Here is a 21,902-nt window from a genome sequence, read left to right on the forward strand (position 1 = left end):
GAGACTGTGCCACTGCACTGCAGCCTGGGCAACAGAAAAAGTCCCTGTCTCAAAAAAATAAAATAAAATAAACACACACACACACACACACACAAAACCAAAAATAACCAAACGAACAAAAACTCTGGACAAAATATATTTATAATTAAGCATGAATCAGGCTGCACTAATACTGAGCATTTGCATCCTGATTGTTCCTATGGATAGGATCTCTGACATTAGAATCATAAGGCTTTTAAGAATTGCTTAAGATGTTTTTCAGATCCTGAATTCCAGCCAAACAGCTGACCACCAACCAGTTTGAAGACCCCCATAGAAGAATGAAATCAGCATGAGAACAGTTTCTTCATCCTTGTCCCATGACGACTTCACCCCGCCATCTTCGGCCCACTCCCGAACTCTTAAAATCTCTAGCCCCAAACGGTCGGGCCTGGTGGCTCACGCCTGTAATCCCAGCACTTTGGGAGGCTGAGGTGGGCGGATCACGAGGTCAGGAGATCGAGACCATCCTGGCTAACACAGTGAAACCCCGTCTCTACTAAAAATACAAAAAATTAGCCAGGTGTGGTAGCATGTGCCAGTACTCCCGGGCACGGTGGCTCACGCCTGTAATCCCAGCACTTTGGGAAACCGAGGCGGGCGGATCACAAGGTCAGGAGATCAAGACCATCCGGGCTAACACGGTGAAACCCTATCTCTACTAAAAATACAAAAAATTAGCCGGGCGTGGTGGCGGGCGCCTGTAGTCCCACGTACTCGGGAGGCTGAGCCCGGAGAATGGCGTGAACCCGGGAGGCGGAGCTTGCAGTGAGCCGAGATTGCGCCACAGCACTCCAGCCTGGGCGACAGAGCAAGACTCCGACTAAAAACAAAAAACAAACAAAAAAACCCTCTAGCCCCAAACTTCTTGGGGAGATGGATTTGAGGTTCCCCTTGTTGCCTTGTTCAGTGGCCCTATGATGAACCCTCTTTCTCCGCTGTAACATGGTGTCTCCACGTATTGACTTGTTGAGTGCATCGGACAACAGACCTATTATGGTTGCAATTTGGGGTGTTTTCCCTGGAATCTATTCCCTGGGGTGACTTCTGGTACTTTATAATTAACAGTAAGTGGAATAAAATATTTAATCCAGGAGATCTGTGATGAGATTTATTGTGTAGGAAGGATGCCAACCAAATTTGGAACTCTTGTCCATATTCTAGATAGAGGAGTCTTTGTTCTGAAAAATTCGAAGACTCCTGCATCTTGAATATGGAGAAAGAGAAAAAAAAAAAAAGAAGGAAGACTAGAACTGCATGAATTTCCATTTCTAGAACTATTAGGGGGATAACATAAAAATCTTGCAGCTAGACATGGTGGCTCACGCCTATAATCCCAGCACTTTGGGAGGCCAAGGCGGGGAGATCACTTGAGGTCAGGAGTTGGAGACCAGCTTGGCCAATGTGGGCATGGTGGGCGTGGTGGGTGCCTGTAATCCCAGCTACTCAGGAGGCTGAGGCAGGAGAATCGCTTGGACCTGGGAGGTGGAGGTTGCAGTGAGCCGAGATCACGCCACTGCACCCCAGCCTGGGCAACAGAGTGAGACTCCATCTCAAAAAAAAAAAAAAAAAAAAAAAAAAATCTTCCTGCTACAAACTTCTTTAAATGCTGGATAAAACACAACAAACATCCCTTTAATTGTGTAGCTGAGCCCCTGAGAAAGGAAGGGAAATCTCCAAAGGCCAAAATCAAAGCTGAAACTGGAAACTAGAGAGAGAGAAGGGCTAAGGCTGCCGCTGCAGCAGCTCGGCTGTGGGTGTTGGCCTCCATCTAGGGCATCAGGGCACTTGGGTTTTCATGACCACAAGGGGACAGTAGAGTAGGCACAGAGTTGGAACTGAGACCCCCCTGCTTGCAGCTAAAAACTTTGAATGGTTATGCCCTTAGGGAAGGGAAGAACTAAAAAACATCCACTCACTAACACAGGGAAATGACAAGGAAGATTGTCTGTTTCAGCTTAGACTTTAGATAGGGATAAAAAAAAGTCACATCTGATAATTTCACACTATGGCTTGCCCTCACATGAGTTTGGGGCTCAGTTTATTCTACTTCTGTGATTCTCACATCTTCAAGCTATGACATTGATATAGAATGTGGAGCTGAGCATGGTGGTGTGCACTTGTAATCCCAGCTATACAAGAGGCTCAAGCAGGAGGACCATTTGAGCCTAGGAGTTTGAGACGAGCCACCAGCAGCCTGGGCAACATAGGAAATTTCTGTCTCAAAACAAAACAAAACAAAAAAACAGGACTCTGGCAGAAGCAAACACACACACACAAACACACACACACACACGTTTCTGAAAAACATACCTTCAACTCAGGTTGCACAGAGGCTGTCCTGGTAAAAGCCTGCTGAAGCTGAAGATGAAATTACAATAGAAGTTTAGTATTCACACCAAGTTCCAAGCAGAATACATTTGTTTTTTTTGAGATGGAGTCTCACTCTGTCGCCCAGGCTGGAGTGCAGTGGTGCGATCTTGACTCACTGCAACCTCCGCCTCCCGGGCTCAAGCAATTCTCCTGCCTCGGACTCCCAAGTTGCTGGGATTACAGGTGCCCGCCACCATGCCTGTCTAATTTTTTACATTTAGTAGAGACGGGGTTTCACCATGTTGGCCAAGCTGGTCTCTAACTCCTGACCTCAAGTAATCCCCCTGCTTTGGCCTCCCAAAGTGTTGGGATTACAGGCGTGAGCCACTGCACCCGGCCCATAACAAATAAAATTAACTCTACACCTTGACAGTTTGTAGAAAATTTCAAAACACCAAAAAGTATGAGCTAGAGAACAATTTACCTACAAAGGCTGACAAGAAAAGCAACAATAAAACCCAAAAGCTAATGGAATAATATCTTCAAAGTGCTGAGAAAAAATAACTGCCATCCTAGTTTACCTATCATGGTGGAGAAACAGTGAAGTATAGACATTTCAAGCACATGAGAGAGCTCACCATCAAGAGAGCCTCACTGTGGGGACTACTTTCAGAGGTATATTCAGAAGAAGGACACTGAACTCAGGAGAGAGCAACACTCAAGAAACAATGATGAACAAAGAAATCAGGAAACACCTGGGCAAATTCAACAAGTGTTAATTATAGAAAAGAACAATAAAAACAACGTAACAAGAAAAAGCGAGAGTAAACTATGGAACAATATGGAAGTGAGGGGGAATAATCCAAGTGAAGTCACTCAACAGTCTAGTATGGTTTCAGAGAGGAGGAAAGCTATGGCAATGATGATTAACTTAGACATCGTCAAGTTACATGTGCTTACTTAAAAATTTAAGGGTAACCATAAAAGTAATAGAAATTCAGTGAATGGCTTCTAAACCAGAAGAGAGGAAAATGGATGGTGGTTTCAGAGAGGAGAAAAACAATTTTACCAGGATAGTTTGGAAGGAATTTTCCACCCCCAGACTGGTCAGTGCATGTGGAGAAGTCCAGGTTGTGAAGAGGGGAAACTTATTCTTAAATGACAATGAATCCAGAATGGGTCTTCCAAGAGAGCAGTCAATGGAATTCCCGGAAAGTCAAGAAGCCTGAGTAGGGACACAAATGACTGAGCGCAGGAGTTAAGCATGGGATGAATGAACACTTAGTGGCTAAGGCTGTCCAGGAAAGCTGTTTCTCCAAGCTGTTTGCAGTCCATTCAATTAGCGTTTGAAATGCATATGCTATCTACTATTTTCTATTACACTTCAAAAGTAGCATTTAATTCTGATTTTAAAAATATATATATAAAATGTAGAACATTCTAGAAATTCAGAAAATATAAAGATAATTCAACTTCTTAATGTAATTATATGGTTACAGCATCTCTACTATATTTTAAGTGTTACACCAACTCAGCAATATGTCCTGAAAACTACCTCCTGTGGAACTTTGCATTCAAATGCAGTGAGAGAGGAAATTCTGCAGTAACTCCATCTTATCCCAGGAGGTGCCTCCCAACCTCCATTGTGAGTAGAAAAGCAGAAAAACAAAGGGTCATAATTCAGAGGCAGAGTTCAGCCATCTCAGTAAAATCTGAGGGTTTTGAACTGGAAATCAAGTTCACAAATGCAGAGAGCCTTTCCACGTCCTAATCACACAAGGAAAATAAAAATAATGTAAAAAAATGTAAATAAAAACATTACATTATTCATGCAGTCTTCTCTTAGTGTGTGTTCTCTTAAATACAGTATTCCAGTTTCATACTGATTTTTCCACCTGTTATAGTTAAACAACAGTTCTATGCTAGGTCATTTGTAGTCCATTTATCACTTGATTTGTTTAGTTTTCTTATGAGACATTTTGCTACCTACAGAAGTGATTATCAATGCTATCCTAACCTCCCTAAGCTGCAATGTCCTCATTGTGTTATAGAGATGATTGTACCTAGTGCACTGAGTTACTTGAAATATAAATAAACTTATTTTATGTATATAACCTGACATTTAATTAATATAAATGTCATCCTCCTTCTGGTAATCTAGAGATGGTTGGCAAGCTGAATCCAGGCAGTATAGGTTTTGCTGGATTCACAGGGTTTTTTTGTTTGTTTGTTTGTTTAATTTAATATTTATTTATTTTGAGACAGAGTTGTGCTCTGTCGCCCAGGCTGGAATGCAGTGGCACAATCTCAGCTCACTGCAACCTCCACCTCCCGGGTTCAAGAGATTCTTCTGCCTCAGTCTCCTGAGTAGCTGGGATTATAGAAGCCTGCCACCACACCCAGCTAATTTTTATATTTTTTAGTAGAGACAGGGTTTCACCATATGGCCAGGCTGGTCTCGAACTCCTGACTTCATGATCCTCCTGCCTCGGCCTTCCAAAGTGCTGGGATTACAGGCATGAGCCACTGTGTCCAGCCGACTAATTTTATTTAACTCCACAAGTGCTAACTGCCAGGTTTTGTTTGTTTGTTTTTGTTTGTTTTGTTTTGTTTTTTTGAGACAGAGTCTCACTCTGTCGTCCAGGCTGGAGTGCAATGGCACTATCTCGGCTAACTGCAACCTCCACCTCCTGGGTTCAAGCGATTCTCCTGCCTCAGCCTCCCGGGTAGCTGGGATTACAGGCACACACCACCACACCTGGTCAATTTTTTATATTTTTAGTAGAGATGGGGTTTCACCATGTTGGCCAGGCTGGTCTGGAATTCCTGACTTCAAGTGATCCACTCTCCTCGGCCTCCCAGTGTTGGGATTACAGGCGTGAGCCACCGCGCCTGGCAGGTTTTTGTTTTAAATTGAATTATTTGCTAAATTAAAAATCAGGAGATGCCACACAAAAATCCCTATATCCAAAGTCACTTAAAATTTTTGGAGATCATGTCACCCACATTCCCATCTGTCAACAGCTGTCCCTTTCTAATGGAATTTAACTCCCAGTTGGTCCCTGTCTCTGTGCTTTCATACAAGGCCACCCTCATTTACTGTGTCCCGTACCTGGCCCTTGTAGGCATATGACTTTGACACTAATCTTATATTTCCTGTCCTGGATTATTGCCTAAAATAATCACTCAAAAACTGAATGTTTATGGCAAAACAGTCTCATTTAAGTACACATAAGTTATAAAATGTCAAAAACTAAAGTCCCCTACTATGTGTTACATTTCATTTTATCTAGTTACTTAAGGTTACAATATCAAATATTTTAACCTTTAATATTAATAATTAAACCATGAATTATACAAGTTGTAACTGATTTGCAGTTATTCTAAATTTTATTTCTAGATGCTGCTGCCTGTTTCCTATTAGTGACAACCCACCTCCTAATCACGTCCTGCTTCAAACAAGGTAACATCACAAGACAGCCTCTGAAACTATAACTGTTTGAATAGCCTTAATCTTCAATAACTCCCCAAAATATATGTAATCAGAGAATTAACTGTTACACCTTTTGGTTATTGTTTGCTTGAACCATAAAGCAGAGCTCTTTCTGGGTGTTTGGTTCTGATGCATTTTAGTTAGTTTTTAATTTTTTATTACTACAACTCTAATTTTCTCACACAATTATCTACTTCTAATAGGTTTCATTTAAAAAGGCATGTAACTGATGCCTAATTTTATACTGCTGGCCTATTTGCTTTGTTTTAGCCAGAGTTTGGCAGACTTTGTAGACAAAATGAAACCTTGCTCTAAAACTTTTAACACTGAAATAATCATAATACACTCGATTTTTGCTCTGCCGAAAATCTTCCAACTAATGCTCTAATGCAATTGATTGGTGGAAAACAATATACACAGTTTTTTTCCTCAAAGGGATTCGGAAGTCACTCAAAATTAATTCCCCACTGATGAGCAGAGAAGAATCTCTCAAGAAGAATTTCTCAAAAGCACTTGGAAAATTTTCATGACCTCTGCAGAGTATAAGACAGTATTTAAAAAGTCACTGGGGGCCGGGCATGGTGGCTCACACCTGTAATCCTGGCAATTTGGGAGGCCAAGGCAGGCGGATCACTTGAGGTCACAAGTTCAAGACCAGCCTGGCCAACATGGTGAAACCCCATCTCTACTAAAAAAATTAGCTGGGCACCGTGGTGGGCACCTTGTAATCTCAGCTACTCAGGAGGTTGAGGCAGGAGAATCGCTTGAACCTGGGAGGTGAAGGTTGCAGTGAACCGAGATTACGGCACTGCGCTCCAGCCTGGGTAACAGAGCAAGACTCCATCTAAAAAAAAAAAATAAAAAGTAATTGAATATTACTGAACTCACTTTGAAACAGACTATGTACCCATAATTTAGAAAACTACATTTTCTGAGTCAGTCATTAAAAATTTCAAAGGCTGTTTTTGTACTGCCTCTCAAAATTTTTATTTTGCTCTTCTTTATTTTTCAGTTCTGTCTTCTTCAACTTCCCTTTTTCTTTTCCCTTTTTTGAGACAGAGTCCCTCTCTGTTGCCGAGGCTGGAGTGCAGTGGCACGATCTTGGCTCACTGCAACCTCCGCCTCCCAGGCTTAAGCAGTTCTCCTGCCTCAGCCTCCCCAGTAGCTGAGATTACAGGAAGCCGCCACCACACCTGGCTGAATTTTGTAATTTTAGTAAGACAGGGTTTGACCATGTTGGCCAGGCTGGTCTCGAACTCCTGACCTCAGGTGATCTGCCCGCCTCAGCCTTCCGAAGTCCTGGGATTACAGACATGAGCCACTGCACGCAGGCCCTTTCTCCTGCTTTTCTCATGAAGGTTACCTGCTTTGCCCCTAAAGCATTTCAGTTTCCATCCTCTGAAACAGTAACAACCTGAGATGCCGTAGACAGGAATGTATCAGCTCAGTGATTCAGGGACTTCTGTGCAATAGGGAGACTGTTTCAGATCCTGACCCACCTGGAAACGAAAAATTTCTGTGAAAATTCATGGCAACCGCCAGGGCATGGTGGCACACACCTGTAATCCCAGCACTTTGGGAGGCCAAGGCGGGTAGGTCACCTGAGGTCAGGAGTTCAAGACCAGCCTGGCTAACATGCTGAAACCCTGTCTCCACTAAAAATACAAAAATTAGCCGCGTGTGGTGGCGCATGCCTGTAATCCCAACTACTCAGGAGGCTGAGGCAGGAGAATTACTTGAACCTGGGAGGTGGAGGTTGCAGCGAGCTGAGATCATGCCACTGCACCCCAACCTGGGCGACAGAGCGAGACTCTGCCTCAAAAAAAAAAAAAAAAAAAAAAAAAAAAAAAAATTCGTGGCAACCTCCTCACAGGTATAACATAGAGAGCTGTAGCTGGAGAGCTACAGGTCAGCACAGTAAGGAAAGCTCCCCCACCACGATAGGCACCTTTCCGCCGAGTGCACAAAGTGAAAGACCCCACTGCGCAAGCCTGGGACAACAGGGGTTTAGAGCTTTTGAAAAGCATTTGATGATTCACTATTTTATGGGAAAAGCCCTCTTTCCAGAGGCAATCAAGATGGATAGTTTGCGTGTTAATCAAAAGACTTGCTTACAGCATGGAGTTTTTGGGGAAAAAAAAATAAAAGACACATAGCTATACCAGATACATTTTATTTTAACTCAAAACATAAAAGCATGTATAACATATAAACACCAGTCTTTAAATGTAGAGCGAAATCTTTTCTTTTAGCATGGATCAATAGGTTGCAATTATGAGCTGTCTTTCCTGCATAAGCCAGACCCATGATGCCCTTGATAAGGCAATCAGATGGCAGGCATTCCTCTTACTCAGACTTTTTGTTCTATTCAGGCCATCAACTGATTGGATGAGACTCACCCATACTGGGGAGGGTAATAGGATTTACCCAGTCTACCAATTCACATGTAAATCTCCACCAGAAACATCCTCACAGATACGCCCAGAATGATGTTTGATCAAATATCTAAACACCCTATGTCCAAGTCAACTGGCACATAAAATTAATCATCACAGTTACTAATAAAAAACAGAGATGCCTACGTTGAATTCAAAGAAAGATGTTTGTATAAAAGACGGATTTAAAACAGAAAGAGAAGTAGAAATAGAAAGATAAAAACAGATACATACCAGGCAATCATAAGAAGTTAAGTGGCCGGGCGCGGTGGCTCACGCCTGTAATCCCTGCACTTTGGGAGGCTGAGGCAGGTGGATCATGAGGTCAGGAGATCGAGACCATCCTGGCTAAGACGGTGAAACCGGGTCTCTACTAAAAAATACAAAAAATTAGCTGGGCATGGTGGCAGGCACCTGTAGTCCCAGTTACTTGGGAGCCTGAGGCAGGAGAATGGCTTGAACCCGGGAGGCGGAGCTTGCAGTGAGCCGAGATCGTGCCACTGCACTCCAGCCTGGGCGACAGAGTGAGACTCCATCTCAAAAAAAATAAAATAACATTAAAAATAAATTAAAAGAAAGCCAAGGGAGCCATTTTTTTTTTTCTTTCAGACAGTCTCACCCTGTTGCCCAGGCTGCTGTGATCTTGGCACACTGCAACCTCTGCCTCCTGGGTTCAAGTGATTCTCCTGCCTCAGTCTCACAAGTAGCTGGGATTACAAGCGTCCGCCCCCATACCTGGCTAAGTTTTTTGTATTTTTAGTAGAGACAAGGTTTCACCATGTTGGCCAGGCTGGTCTCAAGCTCCTGACTTCAAGTGATCCACCCACCTCAGCCTCCCAATGTGTTGGGATTACAGGCATGAGCCACTACTTCTGGCCTGGGAGCAATCTTAATATCTGACAAAATGGAATTTAAGTAAAAAACAGCATAAGAGTTAGTACAGGATAGTCTATGTTAATAAATACACGATGGTATAACCACCGTGTACATACAAACAATAAATCAGCTTCAAATACATATTAAATGAAGAATGATAGAAATAGAGGAATTAACAATTATAGTTGGATATTTTATTTTATTTTTTAAGAGACAGGGTCTCACTATGTTGCCCAGGCTGGAATGTAGTGGGCTAGTCACAGGCGTGATCATAGCTCACTGCAGCCTTGGACTCCTGGGCTCAAGCAATCCTCCAGCCTCAGCTTCCTAAATAGCTGAGACTACAAGTACATGCCTTTTTTTTTTTTTTTTTTTTTTTAAATTGTAGTAATGGAGGTATCCCTATGTTCCCCAGGCTCGTCTTGAACTCCTGGGCTCAATGATTCTCCCACCTCAGCCTCCCAGAGTGTTGGGATTATAGATGTGAGCTACTGTGCATGAGCTACTACTGGGCCTGGCCTGAAAAATGTAATTAATAAGCTTGAGCTGATTGAAAAAAAAAAAAAAAGGTGAATAAGATCTTTAACACAATTTCATTTGTGTAGATTAAAAATAAGTTTACAAAGAATAATGATGCCTGTTTTATTTGGATGCATACAAATAGATAAATTAAAAAAAATGAGAGGCTTTGCATGAATCCATAATTACAGAAATAATAACTCAGGTCTTAAAAAATAATGATAGAGGCTGGGCGCAGTGGCTCACGCCTGTAATCCCAACACTTTGGGAGGCTGAGGCGGGCGGATCACCTGAGGTTGGGAGTTTGAGACCAGCCTGACCAACATGAAGAAACCCCATCTCTACTAAAAATACAAAAATTAGCCAGGCATGGTGGTGCATTCCTGTAATCCCAGCTACTAGGGATGCTGAGGCAGGAGAATCGCATGAACCCGGGAGGCGGAGGTTGCAGTGAGCCGAGATCATGCCATTGCACTCCAGCCTGGGCAACAAGAGTGAAACTCCGTCTCAAAAGATAAATAGGCCAGGCGCAGTGGCTCATGCCTGTAATCCCAGCACTTTGGGAGGCAGAGGTGGGTGGATCACCTGAGGTCGGGAGTTCAAGGCCAGCCTGACCAACATGAAGAAACCCATCTCTACTAAAAATACAAAAATTAGCCAGGTGTGGTGGTGCATTCCTGTAATCCCAGCTACTTGTGAGGCTGAGGCAGGAGAATCACAAAAACTCCATCTCAAAAAAAAAAAAAGATAATAAATAAATAAATAAAATAATGACAGCAACACTTCCCTGTCCATAACTCTTCTTATCCCCTTCCAAAAGAGATATTCTTCTGTATGAAGAGTAAATCTCAAATAATGTTAAACATGAGTTGAGGCTGGGCACGGTAGCTTACCCCTGTAATACCACAGTATTTTGGGAGACTGAGGCAGAAGGGTTGCTTGAGGCCAGGAGTTCGAGATCAGTCTGGGCAACATAGTGAGACCCTGTCTCTACAAAAAAATTAGCTGGGCATAGTGGTGCACACCTGTGGTTCCAGCTGCTCGGGAGGCTGAGGCAGGAGGATCATTTGAGCTTGGGAGATTGAGACTGCAGTGAGCCGTGATTGTGCCACTGCACTCCAGCCTGGGTGACAGAGAGTAAGACCCTGTTTCTAAAAATTAAAAAAAAAAAAAAAAAATGAGCCTACTGTTCAAAATAGTGGGCTGATGAGAGAGGTCATCCACATTTCTGGAGACAGAAAACAGAAAATGGAGTGGTAGCTGACAAAGCACAGTGCTGGAAACTGTATCGTGAATATTTGAGGTGTGGCCTTCAACTGAGAAAGGGGCTGATTTCCCTGTGGAAACTCAGAGACATCCAAGACTCAAAGACCCAAAAATGGCAAGTATAACAGAGGGCAGATGTGAAGTGTGAAACAGACTCCTGAAAACAGGAGTCTGCCTGTGGAGCAGTCGCCTTTCCTTCCCCTGCTCACAGAATGTCAGGCTGCCTAGTGTTTACCCTTGAGGCTAAAATAAATAGGAAGATCCTTCTCTAAGAAAATTGACCAGCCTGTCTGGAGAGAACTAGATGACAGTGTAGGAACTCTGCATTTTAGTATTTTGGGGTCCCAAAGCAAGTTGGCTGATTCCCAACTACTCCTCTGAGATCAAAGCCTTCCTTTCTACAAGCTCATCCACATAGTCAAGCTCCCAATAAACAAGCTTTCTGATTGCCTAATTTTTAATATCAATGAGCAACCCAGGATCACTAGACAGTCAAGAAAAGGCTGCAGCAAGAAAGAGAAGAACCAAATTAAACAGAGAAATCAGCCCTAGAATAGACAAATGATTCAGAGAACACTGGATAACTTAAAAATAATACCCTGTTACATATTCAGAAACAGTTGGGAAATAAAAATTGCACCCTAAAAACTAGAAAAATGTAACAATGCTTGAATCAGAGAACAAGAGATACATTTAGGGAATTTAATTTTTATTTATTTTTGAGATGGAGTGTCGCTCTGTCACCCAAGCTGAAGTGCAGTGGCGCCATCTCGGCTCACTACAACCTCCACCGCCCAGGTTCAAGTGATTCCCCTGCCTCAGCCTCTCAAGTAGCTGGGATTACAGGGGCCCACCACCATGCCTGTCTAATTTTTTATATTTAGTAGAGACGGGTTTTGACCACGTTGGCCAGGCTGGTCTTGAACTCCTGACCTCAAGTGATCCACCCGCCTTGGCTTTAAATGATTGTAAAATTTTAAGAATTTAATAGAAGGCTTGGGAGGTAAAGTTGAAGAAATCTCTCGGAAAGCAGAACAAATAAACAGAGGAAGGAAATGTGAGAGTACAGCAATGAAGTCTTTATCTCATTAATTAGAATTACAGAAAAGAGAACAGAAACAAAGGGGTAGAAATAAAGTCATGGAGAAGAATTGATTTTTGCCGACTCCTTGTAGCCTCAGACAACCTAAGGTTGCAACTAATAAATATAATTGCAAATTAAATATTTGTTAATAGTTTTCTTTATATTAATGAGTAAGACAAAAATGAAACAACCAAGAGGTACGTCTGAACTTAACTCATTAGTCAATGATGTGAGCAACTTCTTTGCTGAATTGGATAATAGTTTTCAAGTACTGGAAAAATGTGTCCTCATTTTTTGGTGCTATTTACAATGTAACAGCTATCGATGTGACATACTTTTTTTTTTCTGAGACAGACTTGTGCTCTTGTTGCCCAGGCTGGAGTGCAATGGCGCATTCCTGGCTCACTGCAACCTCCACCTCCCAGGTTCAAGTGATTATCCTGCATCAGCCTCCCAAGTAGCTGGGATAACAGGTGCCCACCACCACGCCTCGCTAATTTGTGTATTTTTAGTAGAGACGGGGTTTCACCATGTTGGCCAGGCCATCTCGGCCTCCCAAAGTGCTGGGATTATAGGCATGAGCCACTGTGCCTGGCCTGATGTGACATACTTTCAAGTTTAATCTGCATTATTAACATTTTCTCCACTACTTTCCTAAGTTTAGAAGATGAAGGAAACAATAACTCAAGCCCTGGCTTGTAGCATTTGTCAATTTCTATGGTGCAAATACTCCTACCATGGCCAATTTCAGATGACCAACATGACATTACTGAATACAAAGGTGAGAAGAGATATGCAGTGACACATACACACCTGTATATGTTATATATTTTCATCACGTAGATACAAGACACACAAATAACCTCAATCTAGTATATATATACATATACACTCAACATAGTAGTTCATATAGTAAAATAATCAGGAAGTTTTGAGTATTTTTTTAGCATACTTTTTTAAATTGTACGTTTATATACTTTAATTTTTCTTGGGGTTTTTTTTTTTTTTTGTTGTTGTTGTTTTTATTTTTGTTTGCTTGCGAGACACGGTCTCACTCTGTTGCCCAGGCTGGAGTGCAGTGGCATGATCACAGGTCACTGTAGCCTCAACCTCCTGGGCTCAAGTGATCCTTCCACCTCAGCCTCCCAAGTAAGTGGGGCTACAGGTGCATGCCACCATATCCAGCTAATTAAAATTTTCTATTTTATTTTAATAGAGATAGGGGTCTCTCTGTGTTGTTCAGGCTGGTCTTGAACTTCCGGGCTCAAGCAGTTCTCTTGCCTCAGCTTCCCAAAGTGTTGGGATTACAGGCGTGAGCCACAGCGCCTCACCTTATACTTTAATTTTTAATGATACAATGTTTAACAACCAGTTCATACATCTCTGAAAATTAAAACAATCGGCTCTCAGAGTTGGTTTGTAGAGACTCTAACCACCATTGGAACACATCCATGCAAAAAGCCCAAGGTGAAACAGACCATTGCCAATACCCTAGAGGGCCCCTCGATGCCCCCTTCCCAGTCACGGCCACCCTCGTGGGCCACCACTATCCTGACTTTGCGGGGTGTCCTACTGAGGTAAAAATATTTTATTCAGGAACATTTTAAATACAATTTGAATGTTTACAATGTTCTTAAATACCATAGCAACAAATAAAAACAAACCATAATAAGCAATGAATATTTACAATTTATTACCAAATATATCTAAATTATATTTCTGTTGCTTTTAATTCTATTTTTGAGAATGTCTTATTTCTTTTATGATTTAGTTCCTTTTTTCTATTTCTGTCATCTTTTTGTAAAAGATTCTTTCATTCATCAGTCTGTGTTTAAGATTGCTGCTTTTCACTTTGGTTGCTATATACATGCACTATTGGTCACACTAATTGCACAACCTCTGTGCAACAAATGAATGCCCAGGCCCAAAGGGTCATTGAGACTCTATAGGGCAAGGAAGACCACCTAGCTTTGAGCTCTTCCTCAGAATCTGGGAACATATGACCTAGTGGACATCACTGTGTTCCTAGTCCTCACCTACAGGCACACCATTTTAGAAAGAGGCGTCATTAGCAGATCACAGTGGCCGTTTACACTGTCACATTTCCATTCACTGCAGCCTCAACCTCCTGGGCTCAGGTGACTCTCCCACCTCAGCCACCCGCGTAGCTGGGACTACAGGCAAATGCCACCACAGCTGGCTAAGTTTTTCGTATTTTTTGTAGACATGGGATTTCGCCATGTTGCCCAGGCTGGTCTTGAACTTGTGGGCTCAAGCAATCTGCCAGCCTCAGCCTCCCAAAGTGCTGGGATTACAGACGTGAGCCTCCACATCCAACTGTCCTCCATTTTTCTATAAGCTGTAACATATTATCAATTTTATTGACTTTGAGCCCTTGATTTGCATGCGAAGTAGTTTGTGCAGTCTCCGGTGCACAAACTACTGGTCAGGAGTTCTTTGAAAGTTCCTTACTCTGCATGGAATATCTCAATTGCTCATGAAACCATTCTCTGGGCCCCTATGATGTCCCTGTCACTTATTTGCACATTCATGGCAATTATTACACTTGATATTTTGCTACTAGCTTTGCATCCTTTCCAGTTCCTTTTGTAATCTTGTCATTTTTTTCTCTGAAGCCATTGTCAAATGTACTTGTAAACATACTTTAAAATCTTACTGGGCCAGGCATGGTGGTTCACACCTGTAATCCCAGCACTTTGGGAGGCCAAGGCAGAAAGACAGCTTGAGCCCAGGAGTTCAAGACCAACCTGGGCAACAATGTGACCCTATCCCTACAAAAAATTTAAAAATTAGCCAGGTATGGTGGCTTGTGCCTGTAGTTCCAGCTACTCGAGAGGCTGATGTGGAAGGATCACTTGAGCCTGGGAGGTGGAGGCTGCAGTAAGCCATGATCATACCATTGCACTTCAGCCTGGGCGACAGAGTGAGACTCTACCTGAAAAAATAAATAAAATAAAATCTTACTGGTTATTAACCTCAAAGGAGAACACCACTGCCCACTTTTCTTTTCTTTTCTTTCTTTCTTTTCTTTTTTTTTGAGACAGAGTCTCACTCTGTCGCCCAGGCTGGAGTGCAGTGGCGCGATCTCGGCTCACTACAACCTCTGCCTCCCAGGTTCAAGCAATTCTTTGCCTCAGCCTCCTGAGCAGCTGGGACTACAGGTGTCAACCACCATGCCCGGCTAATTTTTTATAGTTTAAATAGAGATGGGGTTTCACCATCTTGGCTAGGCTGGTCTTGAACTCCTGACCTTGTGATTCACCCGCCTCGGCCTCCCAAAGTGCTGAGATTACAGGCATGAGCCACCGCGCCTGGCCCCACTGCCCTCTTTTCTTAACTATAGGATAATAAAGTACTTAAGCTTTTAGAAAAATATCATATGCTAAAAACCATGCTTATGCCTAAGTGGTTATTTGGTTTCTGGAAGGACTGTATGGTGTCAACGTAGGGAGGGGCATGAGCTAGTGGTAGAGATTGGGGAGGCATTGCCATGGGCCTGCTCTGCATCCCAGAAACATAACAATAATTATACCTCTCAAACAAGCTATGCAAATTGTAAAATATAAGTCATGGTTCTCTTTGCTTTGAGAAAACATAAAAATATCCCATTTTTCATCTAGACAAAATTTTAAAACAAAGAAAAACTAGGGACATTACTGAGCATATCACCTAAAATGATAGTGAACCTGGCATTGTTCTACAGTTGGTGTTTTGCCTGCTCCCCATGTGGTCTAATTTGTTTTTGTCAACAACTGCACAGTTTTGCAAGGCTTGGTGCACACAGTTTTTTGTTATTGTTCTCCTTTAGTGTCTGATTTTTTCAAGTGTTGTCGGTTATGTATACCTATGTGAGTTTTGTTTGTTTGGAACTGTCACTATTTTAAAACATTGTCAAAACAAAAGTCTTTTATTATCTTTTACAAAATGTGCTAATATTTCATTGTAAATCAAGGAATGACACCAATGATCGTAACGTGCAGTGAAGAGCTTTATCATTATTAATAATTAATCACATTTCATCTATTGGCCAGATAATGATTCAGCTTCCACTTGGGAAGCTATAAAAAGCTTGAAGTTTGGCTGGGCGCGTGGCTGACGCCTGTAATCCCAGCACTTTGGGAGGCCGAGGTGGGCGGATCACGAGGTCAGGAGATTGAGACCATCCTGGCTAACACGACGAAACCCCGTCTCTACTAAAAATACAAAAAATTAGCCGGGCGTGGTGGCGGGTGCCTGTAGTCCCAGCTACTCGGGAGACTGAGGCAGGAGAATGGCGTGAACCCGGGAGGTGGAGCTTGCAGTAAGCCGAGATCGCGCCACTGCACTCCAGCCTGGGGGACAGAGCCAGACTCCGTCTCAAAAAAAAAAAAAAAAAAAAAGCTTGAAGTTCATAAAATTATGTGATAGGCAGTATCAATGCAAACTTACTTGCAAATTACAAAGCATCTTAGGTAAATTGCAAAGCTTTAAGTATACAATTTTGGTGGGATATGGACTTCAAAGAATGCAATATTCTGTTACTTATTGTTCTTTCCCACTTAAAAAAGAAATCAGTCATGAAGAACTTCTGATGGAAAATTGCTTTGACAATTTTTAGGAAGCATTGACAATTTTCAGAAAGCATGAAACAGTTGAAGTTTATTTTAAAACATTGCAACTTGAGAGTACACATTTATTTATTTATTTATTGAGACGGAGTCTTGCTCTGTTGCCAGGCTGGAGTAGAGTGGCATGATCTCGGCTCACTGCAACCTCCGCCTCCCAGGTTCAAGTGATTCTCCTGCCTCAGCCTCCCGAGTAGCTAGGACTACAGGCGAGCGCCAGTAGGCCTAGCTAATTTTTGTATTTTTAGTAGAGACAGGGTTTCACCATGTTGGCCAGGTTGGTCTCAATCTCTTGACCTCATGATCCACCTGCCTTGGCCTTTCAAAATGCTGGGATTACAGGCGTGAGTCACCATGCCCGGCCTGATATTTGTGGTAAAACTACTACTAATAGATTACCTTCACTCATTCTAGACAAGTTGAAAAGATAAGACATTCTTAGGTGAAAATATTTCATTTTTCTTGGAAAACAGCACTTTTTTTTTTTTTTTTTTTTTTTTAACAGGGTCTCTCTTTCTCTTTTGCCCAGGCTGGAGTGCAGTGGCACAATCTTGGCTCACTACACCCTCAACCTCCTGGGCTCAAGAGATCCTCCCTCCTCAGCCTCTGAGTAGCTGGGACTGCAGGTGCACACCACCACACCTGGCTAATTTTTAAATATTTTTTTGTAGAGACAGGTTTTCACTGTGTTGCCCAGGCTGGTCTGGAACTCCTGGGCTCAAGTGATCCACTCACCTCAGCCTTCCAAAGTGCTGGGATTACAAGCGTGAGCCACCGTGGCCAGCCAGCACTTGCTTTTAAGAGTTTATTTCACCTGATAATAAAAATTATTTTTTGGTGTGCATGAATTGATTTCTATAAATATAGGAATTCACAATCATTGAAATGATAAAAACAGGATAGTTGCAGGACATCATAAATAAGATTATTTTCCTCGGCTTATTCAATACTGTATTATAAGACTGATAGTACAAAGAAAAAACTATTGGTTTATGCGAGATGACCGCAGAAAATATCAAAGACTACTTTTTTTTAAGAGGTCACAAGATGTTTTCTTATTATGTAATCTAATTGATACTGGACATCAATGCTACAAGATAGGTTGGGCAAGCATTTAGCATCCTTCATTATTTCCTTTTCCTTTTAGTTGAGACATAATAACTGTACAAATTTATGGGTTCAGAGTGATATTGCAATACATGTATATAATGTGTAACAGTCAAATCAGGGTAATTAGCATATAGATCACCTCAAATATTTATCATTTCTTTGTGTTGGGAATATTCAAAATCTCTTCTAGCTTTTTGAACATACACACAAAATTATTGTTAACCAGCCAGGTGTGGTGGTGCAGGCCATAGTTCCAGCTACTCGGGAAGCTGAGGCAGAAGACTAGCTTCAGCCCAAGAGTTGCTGGGCAACACAGACCGTCTCCCTTTAAAGAAAAAAAAATTATGCTGGGCGTGGTGGCTGACGCCTGTAATCCCAGCACTTTGGGAGGCCGAGGTGGGTGGATCATGAGGTCAGGAGATCGAGACCATCCTGGCTAACACAGTGAAACCCCGTCTCTACTAAAAAAATACAAAAAAAAATTAGCCGGGGGTGGTGGCAGGCGCCTGTAGTCCCAGCTACTCCGGAGGCTGAGGCAGGAGAATGGCGTGAACCCGGGAGGCGGAGCTTGCAGTGAGCCGAGATTGTGCCACTGTACTCCAGCCTGGGCAACAGAGCAAGACTCTGTCTCAAAAAAAAAAAAAAAAAAGAAAAGAAAAAGAAAAAAAAATTGGCAAGTGTAGTAGTTCATGCCTGTAATCACAGTATTTTGGGAGGCTGAGGCCAGTGTATGGCTTGAGCTTAGGAGTTTGAGAACAGCCTGGACAACATGGCAAAACCCCGTCTCTACAAAAAATACACACACAAAAAAAATTAGCTGGTCATATCTGTGAGTGCCTGTAGTCCCAGCACTCAGGAGGCTGAGTCAAGAGGATCACTTGAGCCCAGGAGGTTTGTGCTGCAGTGAGCCATGATCGTGCCACTGCACTCCAGCCTAGGTGACAGAACGAGACCCTGTCTCAAATAAAATAAAATAATTTTTTTTTTAATTTAAATTATTGGAGGTCTCTACTTGCAGGGCAATGTGAGAGCAGAGTACTATCGGTGGCAGCGGGAGCACTTAGAAAGTACTTTCCACTCTTTGACAAAGTATTGGTTGAAAGAAGTGTCACCGAAGCTGTAACCAAAGGGGGCATTATGCTTCCAGAAAAATCTCAAGGAAAGGTATGGCAGTAGCTGTTGGATCAGGCTCTAAAGGAAAGGGCAAAGAAATTCAACCAGTTAGTGTGAAACTTGAAGATAAAGTTTTCCCACAACATGAAGGCACCAAAGTAGTTCTAGATGACAAGGATTATTTTTTTTTCCTTCCTTCCTTGCTTTCTTCCTTCCTTCCTCTTTTCCTCTTTCTTTTTCCTTTCTTTTCTTTTCTCTTTTCTTCTCTTCTCTCTTCCTTCCTTCCTTCCATTTGACAGGGTCTCACTGTGTCACCCAGGCAGGAAGGAGTGCAGTGGCACAATCACAGCTCACTGCAGCCCTCAACCTCCCAGGCTCAAGCAATCTTCCCACCTCAGCCTCTCGAATACCTGGAACTATAGGTGCACACCACCACACCCAGCAAATTTTTGTATTTTTTGTAGAGATGGGGTTTCACCATGTTGCCTGGGCTGGTCTTCAACTCCTGGGCTCAAGCCACCCCCTTGGCTTCCCAAAGTGCTGGGATTACAGGTATCAGCCATCATGCTGGGCCCTGCCAAGAATTATTTCTTATTTAGAGATGGTGACATTCTTGGAAAATATGTAGACTGAAATAAATCACTCTTGAAATGCATCAACATGAAGCTGCCCATTCCACTGAAGTTCTGAAACCTTTCATCATGTAAGTAGTTTCCATGTCTGTCTTTTATAATAAACTAATGATAGCTAAAGTGAATAAATAAAATAAATTATTGTTAACCATACTCATCCTACAGTGCTATAGATCACTAGAGCTTATTCCTTTTCTCTATCTGGAATTTTGTACTTGTTAACCAATCTCTCCCTACCTTACCCTCTCCTTTACCCTTCCCATCCTCTAATAACAACAGTTCTGCTGTCTGTTTCTATGGGCTCATTTATTTATTTATTTATTTTAGCTTCCACATATGAGTGAGAACACAGGTATTTATCTTTCTGTGCCTGACTTATTTCACTTAACATAGTGTCCTCCAGCCTCATCCATGTTGTTGCAAATTACAGAATTTCATTCTTTTTTTTTTTTTTTTTGAGAGGGAGTCACGTTTTGTCGCCCAGGCTGGAGTGCAGTGGCGCGATCTCTGCTCACCACAATCTCTGCCTCCTGGGTTCGAGCAATTCTCCTGCCTCAACCTCCTGAGTAGCTGAGATTACAGGCACACACCACCATGCCTGGCTAATTTTTGTATTTTTAGTAGAGACGGGGTTTCATCATGTTGGTCAGGCTGGTCTCGAACTCCTGACCACGTGATCTGCCCACCTCGGCCTCCCAAAGTGCTGGGATTACAGGCGTGAATTTCGTTCTTTTTTATGGCTGAATACTATTCCATTGTGTATATATACCACATTTTCTTTATCCATTTGTCTGTTAATGGACATTTCTAGGTGGATTCCATATCTTGGCTATTGTGATAATGCTGCAATAAACATGGCGGTGGGCGGTGCAGGTATCTCTTCGATAAACTGATTTCCTTTCCTCAAAGACTACTTTTTTTTTTTTTTTTTTGAGACAGGGTATTGCTCTGTTGCCTAGGCTGGAGTGGAGTGGTGTGATCTCAGCTCATTGCAGCCTTGACCTCCTGGGCTTAAGGGGTTGTCTTGCCTTAGCCTCCTGAGTAGTTGGGACCACAGGTATGTACCAACACACATGGTTAATTTTTGTGTTTTTAGTAGAGACCAGGTTTTATCATGTTGCCCAGGCTGGTCTTGAATTCCTGGGCTCAAGCTATATACCCACCCCAGTCTCCCGAAGTCCTGGGATTATAAGCATGAGCCACCACAGCTGGCCAAGACACTCTTTGAAAGTAGTCTTTTGACAGGCATAGTGGCTCACGCCTGAAATCCCAGCACTTCAGAGGCCGACATGGGCAGATCACTTGAAGTCAGAAGTTCAAGAGCAGCCTGACCAATATGGTGAAACCCTGTCTCTACTAAAAATACAAAAATTAGATGGGTGTTGTGGCACGTGCCTGTAATCCCAGCTACTTGGGAGGCTGAGGCAGGAGAATCGCTTGAACGTGGGAGGCAGAGGTTGCAGTGAGCCAAGATCATGCCACTGCATTCCAGCCTGGGGGAGAGAGTGAGACTCTGTCTCAAAAAAAAAAAAAAAAAGAGAGAGTGTCTTATTGATGATGAAGACATGGCCAAGACTAGCTCTCCAGAGTTATATAATTATTTGCAAGAAATCATAGTCAATATGAATAAGACACAAGATTATGCCTAAGATACTGCTGCTAACATGAGTGAAAAATTAACAGCGTGTTGTAGTCAAGTGTATGTAAGAAAAGTCAAGACTGTTACTCTATGTGGTCTTGTCACACTCATCCTCTCAATTAGTCATATGAAGTCTAGAAAGAAATGAAAGAACATCACAATTTTCTAGTTTCAATTTTTTATATTCTACTTCTCCTGTACCTATGAAGATACTGACAGTATAAAATAGTTTATAAGCCTGGGCAATCTGGTGAAACCCCATCTCTACAAAACCTTAAAAAAAAATTAGTTGGGGCTGGGTGCAGTGGCTCACGCCTGTAATCCCAGCACTTTGGGAGGCCGAGGTGGGCAAATCACGAGGTCAGGAGATCGAGACCATCCTGGCTAACACAGTGAAACCCCGTCTCTACTAAAAATACAAAAAATTAGCCGGGCATGGTGGCAGGTGCCTGTAGTCCCAGCTACTTGGGAGGCTGAGGCAGGAGAATGGCGTGAACCCGGGAGGTGGAGCTTGCAGTGAGCCGAGATTGCGCCACTGCACTCCAGCCTGGGCGACACAGCGAGACTGTCTCAAAAAAAAAAAAAAAAAAAAATTAGCTGGGGTGGTGGTGCGCGCCTGTAGTCTCAGATACTCAGGAGGCTGAGGCAGGATAGCTTGAGCCTGGAAGGTGGAGGTTGCAGTGAGCTGAGATCACACCACTGCCCTCCAGCCTGGGCAGCAGAGCAAGACTCTGTCTCAAAAAATAAAATAAAATAGA

At 42.6% G+C, this 21,902-nt stretch overlaps 1 pseudogene; it reads left to right on the top strand.

Moving 5' to 3' along the window:
• Positions 1-13,476: 13,476 nt before the first annotated feature.
• LOC129042117 (10 kDa heat shock protein, mitochondrial-like) lies at positions 13,477-19,506 on the top strand (annotated as a pseudogene).
• The last annotated feature ends 2,396 nt before the right edge of the window (positions 19,507-21,902 follow it).

Source organism: Pongo pygmaeus, chromosome 7, assembly GCF_028885625.2.
Source record: "Pongo pygmaeus isolate AG05252 chromosome 7, NHGRI_mPonPyg2-v2.0_pri, whole genome shotgun sequence".
NCBI lineage: Eukaryota > Metazoa > Chordata > Mammalia > Primates > Hominidae > Pongo > Pongo pygmaeus.